Genomic DNA, 6,151 nt, shown 5'->3' with positions numbered 1-6,151 from the left:
ATAAAATAACTGTCTTTTCCTTTGTCTCACTGTATTCCATAGTATATATGGTAAAATCTTTCCTAACACAGTCATGTACATATTGACATTATGTGAAATAAATGGCTTGGATTACAGTGAAAATTCTTTTTTCATGCTGTGCTGAAAATAACATAACTTGCCTGAAAAACATGTGGATCAAAACTAGCATGACTGAGTGATTGAATGTGACACTTTGCAATGCTAAAATGAAGTAGAAAATTGAAATGCATAGTCCACAAAATACAAATTTTAAGTATTTTAACATATTAAAATACTAGCTTTTATAATCAGCTAGATAAAAAAATACCGTTACTTTTTTTACTTCTTTGACTTTCTTTTATTTATAAAAAGGAAACATCGACAAAACCAAGAACAAGAGGGGTACAATACCACAGAATTCCCACCCTCAGAACTCTGCATCTCATCCCCTCCACTGATAGCTTTCCTATTCTTTATCCCTCTGGGAGTATGGACCCAGGGTCATAATGGGGTGCAGAAGATGGGAGGTCTGGCTTCTGTAATTGTTTCCCCGCTGAACATGGGCATTGACAGGTCGATCTATACTACCAGCCCACCTCTTTCTTTCCCTAGTGGGGCAGGGCCCTGGGGAAAGCGGAGCTCCAGGACACTTTGGTGGGGTTGTCTGTCCAGGGAAGTCTGGTCGGCATCATGGTAGCATCTGGAACCTGGAGGCTAAAAAGAGAGTTAACATATAAAGCCAAACAAGTTGTTGACTAATCATGAACCTAAAGGCTGGAATAGTGCAGATGAAGAGTTGGGGAGTCTCCTTTTTGTAGATAGGTAGTAGATATATTTTAATTCTATTCCAAAGGGCCTGTGTACTATTGTGTTTTTCAGTTTCTTTGTTTGTTTGTTTTTCCCGAGTCTGAAATCTAATTTGCAGGTAGATTCAAGCTATTGTCTGGGGAGATGGTATCATGGCTAGAAACAGGACCAGAAAGCTGCATCAGGGAAGAGAGTAGCTCCCAAATATGGGAAAGGTGTATAAATATTGTTGACTGTAAATCCCGTCTATGTGATCTGATCTGGGGCCCATATTCAGCTTAAGAGCTTATATGACCTCTGCATCCCTGTAGATCTGAGCTCACATTCTGTGGTCATAAGTAGGAACGTTCCAAGCTGCTCCACTTTCAAGAACCATCTTTCTAAAGAGGATGGAACATTCTCTACCACTGGTGGTCCACGTTGAGGGCAAGGACCTATGGGTGCCCACAAAGGGGTCATTTGTGTTGTTCCTCATAGAGATGACTGGTAACAATAGAGAGAGGAATCTATTCGAGGTCTGTTGGGGAATCATGTCTGTTGGGGATCTCAGGACTCCCCGATTAGGGCACCAGCTAAAAATTACCTTTTTTTAAAGCATTAGAATATTTTACACCACTGGAGGTAATGTAAATTGGTTTATGGAAAACATTGTGGAGGTTTTCTTTTTAATATATATTTCCAAATGCTTTAATGCTACATCTTCTAGATGTCTGCCAAAGAGCAAAACAAACAACAAAGCACTTATCTAAAGAGTTATGCGGTGGTCTGGAGGTGGCAGAGTGGTAAAACTTTGGACTCTCAATCATGAGGTCTCGAGCTCGATCCCCAGCAGCATGTATGCCAGAGTGATGTCTGGTTCTTTCTTTCTCCTCCTGTCTTTCTCATAAATAAATAAAATCTTTTTTAAAAAGTTATATGAACATTCATGTTCATCACAGCACTATATGTAAAAGTCAAAATTTAGAAACAACTCAAGTACCCAACAACAGAAGAATGAGTAAGGAATAAGTAGGATGTATACACAATGGAATATTATTATGCTGTAAAAAAGATTAAATTTTATCTTTCACTGCAACTTGAATGGGAATGGAAGATATTACACTAAGTAAAACAGAAGGAGAATGTCTGGCTTCTGTAATTGCTTCCCCGCTGAACATGAGTGTTGACTGGTCAGTCCATACTCCCAGTCTGCCTCTCTCTTTCCCTAGTATGGTGGGTCTCTGGGGAAGCTGAGCTCCAGGATGCATTGGTGGGGTCTTCAGTCCAGGGAAGCCTGGCCGGCATCCTGATGGCATCTGGAACCTGGGGGCTGAAAAGAGAGTTAACATACATAGCAAAACAAATTGTTGAAGAATCATGGACCCAAAGGTTGGAATAGTGGAGATGAAGTGTTGGGGGGGGCAGTACTCACTGCAAACTCTAGTGTACTTCTGCTTTCAGGTATATATTCTCCCTGGTTTATGGATACGTGTGAACATATGCTGTATCTCCTGGAACCTGATCTATATCTAGGTTTTGGGACTTTGTTAGGAAGTGAGCCACCTGGGATGGAATTAGAGAATACTATGAAAGGGAAGGTCTCACCTGAGTGATGAAGTTGAAGGGTTGTCATTCCACACATGAAGTCTCTGGACACAGTCTGAAGTGAAGCATGCTGGGGTGGCACTTGTTGCATTGATTAGGTTGCGATCAGCGGGTGCAATATTACTTGATAAGAATTGGGAGAAGCATATGGGAAAGTGGGCCCTACCCTAGGGTCCCAGGACTGGGGGAAGTTTAGGCTCTATAGTGGAAATGTGAGGTTCCTGCTGTCTTAGGGTTCAAGAAGACAATGGATAGTTATTCTTATCATCACATTATTTGATAATTGGGTTAACTTTGAAAAGTCCCTTTGTTAGACATACAATCAATTTCCCCCCCTCTCAAGCCAGACCTTCCACCTTCTGCAACCCACAATGACCCTGGGTCCATGCTCCCAGAGGGATAGAGAATGGGAAAGCTATTGGGGAGGGGATGGCATATGGAGACTGGGTGGCGGGAATTGTGTGGAGTTGTACCCCCCTCCCCATCCTATGATTTTGTTAATGTCTCCTTTCTTAAATAAATAATAATTAAAAAAGCAGAAGGAGAAAAAATATACCAGATGATCTTATCATATGTGGGAATTAAGGAACAAGGGAAAGAAAAACAGAGGGTGAAATAGTAATTCCTTGGTCTACAGTAGCAAATCTTGGGAAATTAATGAGGAAAGATGGAGAGAGTTAAGAGGGATTTAAGAACACAGTGTTTTATGACAGAGGGAGGTGTCAGTTTGTTGAATGTGAAGTGTGCTGACATGTTTTGGGGAGAGGTAAAATTGTTACCCTTAAACAACAACCTTTTAGAACAACAATTCTTTTTTTTTTTTTTTTTTACAACTGCAGACATGCTTCACCACCTGTGAAGCGACTCCCCTGCAGGTGGGAAGCCAGGGGCTCAAAAGGGATCCTTACTTACGCCCATCCAAAGCCACAGGTGCTTAACCTCTGCATTACCACCCGACTCCCCTGTAAAACAACAATTCTTATTATTTATAACAATTCTTATTATTCAAATAAAAGTACTTACCCTTAATAGTCAGTGTCTATACTATGTTTTAACTAGGTGACATTTATTCTTTAATACATTAGTCATCTCTCTACTAAAGAAATAAAAAACTTGTTTGTTGCTATGAATATATAGTAAAATATTTAAAAATTTAATGAAATATCACTAAAAAGTTATACTAAACTTATTTTTATAATAATTTATGTGCAGAGGGTTTTCCATAAAAATTGTCAGTGAATAATCTTTCTTACTGAGTCTATACAAACTGTACCATGCTACATATAGAAAGTTGACTTGATACGTTTTTAATCAAAATGTACAGGGAGAAGTATGGTATTTTATTACAGGAAATTAAAGTGTTTTCAATAGCATATGACAAGTTATGCTGCTGTTTTAATCTTTCTCATATCATATTTGAAATATTAGTACTAAAAGTAGGTTTCAGTTTACAAGCAAAATGAAATCTTTATGATCAAATAACATCTCTGAGAACATCAGTGTCTCTTGTTCTTTGTTGAAAATGTTAGATTAAAATAACATCAACAGAAAACTGATCCACATCTTACTTTACAACTATTATTTATTTGCATCAATGAGGAATTAGGGAATTACTAAAAAGAAATGGATTTACTCATCATTTAATGAAAGCTTGGGGATGGGATAAATCTTCAATTACACATAAAAGTTTTGAAGTAGAAATTGAGAAATGAAATATGACAAGAAAAGGACAATAAAACCTTTAGTTAGTCTGGTTTCAAGGCAAAAAAATATGAATCCAGCAATTTCTTCTTTAAAATTTATTTGTTTTCCCTTTTGTTGTCCTTTTCTTCTTGTTGTTGTTGCAGTTATTATTATTGTTATTGATGTCATCATTGTTGGATAGGACAGAGAGAAATGGAGAGAGGAGGGGAAGACAGAGACGGGGAGAGAAAGATAAGACACCTGCAGACCTGCTTCACTACCTGTCAAATGACTCCCCTGAAGGTGGGGAGCCGGGTGCTTGAACTGAGATCCTCACGCCGGACCTTGCGCTTTTGCGCTTAACTGCCGACCCCCAGCAATTTCTTTTTAAAATGTCCTTACAACTCATATTACTCTGAGTGACCAGGCAGTGATGCACGTGGTTAAGCACACACAGAGTGTAAGGACCCAAGTTCAAGCCCTAGGTTCCCACCTGCATAGGGGAAGCTTAACGGGTGGTGAAGTAGAGCTGCAGGTGTCTCTTTGTCTCTCTCCCTCTCTTTCTCTCCTCTCTCAATTTCTTTCTATTATATTCAATAATACATAAATCAAATAAAAATAATATTACTCTAAATAAATAATTGCCTTGAAAATAAGAATATATTTTTCCCCCATATAGTTCTACTAGGCTTGTGCTTACTCTGGTTCCAAATTACCCTAGCTAGTCTATTTCTAGACTTTCAGTGAACTAGTGCTGGTAAATTTTAACCAAGTGACATAATGTTAGATTTCCATCTGTTATCCCATATTCTCATTACACGCATAGGGAAGACTGAGGATATTCATCCTATTGATTCCTAATGATGAATCAGAGATTTATCTCTTTGCAATAAAAGGGTAATCAATTTTCCATCATTAAGTTTGCTCTGATTATCTAGATATCATGAGAAGAAATGAACAAAAAAAAGTTATATAGGCTGCAATTAATTTATTAGGTGCAGTTTTTAAAGGAAAAGTTCCAAACCAGTAATAGCTTTTATTTACTGCATCTTTTAAGAGCTCACAATTAGGTCTAATGAGTCATTCCATTATTTTGCTGCTTGTGTGACTAGACAACTTAGAAGTTATTCGTCAGCCTGTTGAACTGTTCCTTTTTCAGAAACATAGATAGATACCATCCAAAAACCTCCAGATAGCTTTGTTTTTAACAGTTGTAGCTTGCTGAATCAATGCAGCTGAATTTGATACAAGTTCGATGTCATTTTCTTCAAGAATTAATTCATCTTTCTGGGCTTGAGATATGCAGCAAGCAATACCTGACCGACCCCATTCAAACCCTGCGTAAGTGTTTTTCGCCCAAGAAATTCTTATTTCAACAAGAGACCCATTCTCCTGAATGACAACATTGGTAGGGAAGCAAGCATCCACAGACCCCATCTTGTAACGAAACCCAGTGTAACACCCTTGATCATGTTCTGTACATGGCTGTAGATAGTGTGCACAGTAGCCAGTGCTTTCTATTTCCCCACCATTTTGTCAACTTGAAGTCGCTTCTTTTTCTTTCGAGGAGACTTAGCTCTATGTTGATGTGGTTGAAGTCCCTCTGCAGGGTGCCTCTGGGGCCCTTCCCAATGACCATGTGGCCCTTCAGAGAGATGTTGACATTCTCCAGAATGTCGACAGTCTGGTTGCTGAGAATGGTTTTCATTCTCGCAGTAGATACGGCAAAGAAAGAACGTCAGTTATTAGGTGCATTTTTATAGCAGAGGGATGTATAAAATATAAAAGAAAGGCAATGTGGGTACAATAAAATGAAAGATAGAACACGAAAGAAAAAGGATAGAAATAGCCCTATTATTGTAAGTTTACTTAAAATAGTCATGTACTCTAAAAAAGATTCATTGTATTTATAAAATTTTTCTAGATATTTAAAATACATAGCTGGGTCAGAAAGTTAGATCACTGAATCAGGAAAGAGGCTTGTCATGAGAGGCACTCAGGTTTGAGCCCTAGCTCCATGACACTGAGAGAAACGCTGGTGTTTTATTGTCTGTCTCTCTTTCTCTGATCCAGTTGT

General features: G+C 38.5%; 1 pseudogene; it reads right to left on the bottom strand.

The window, feature by feature from the left end:
• Positions 1-5,198: 5,198 nt before the first annotated feature.
• On the bottom strand, positions 5,199-5,782 carry LOC103125953 (large ribosomal subunit protein uL6-like; annotated as a pseudogene).
• Positions 5,783-6,151: the final 369 nt, after the last annotated feature.

The sequence above is a fragment of the Erinaceus europaeus genome, chromosome 14 (genome assembly GCF_950295315.1).
Source record: "Erinaceus europaeus chromosome 14, mEriEur2.1, whole genome shotgun sequence".
In the NCBI taxonomy this organism is placed as follows: Eukaryota; Metazoa; Chordata; class Mammalia; order Eulipotyphla; family Erinaceidae; genus Erinaceus; species Erinaceus europaeus.
Note: the sequence above shows the minus strand (reverse complement) of the source record. Positions and strands in the feature narration are given on the sequence as shown.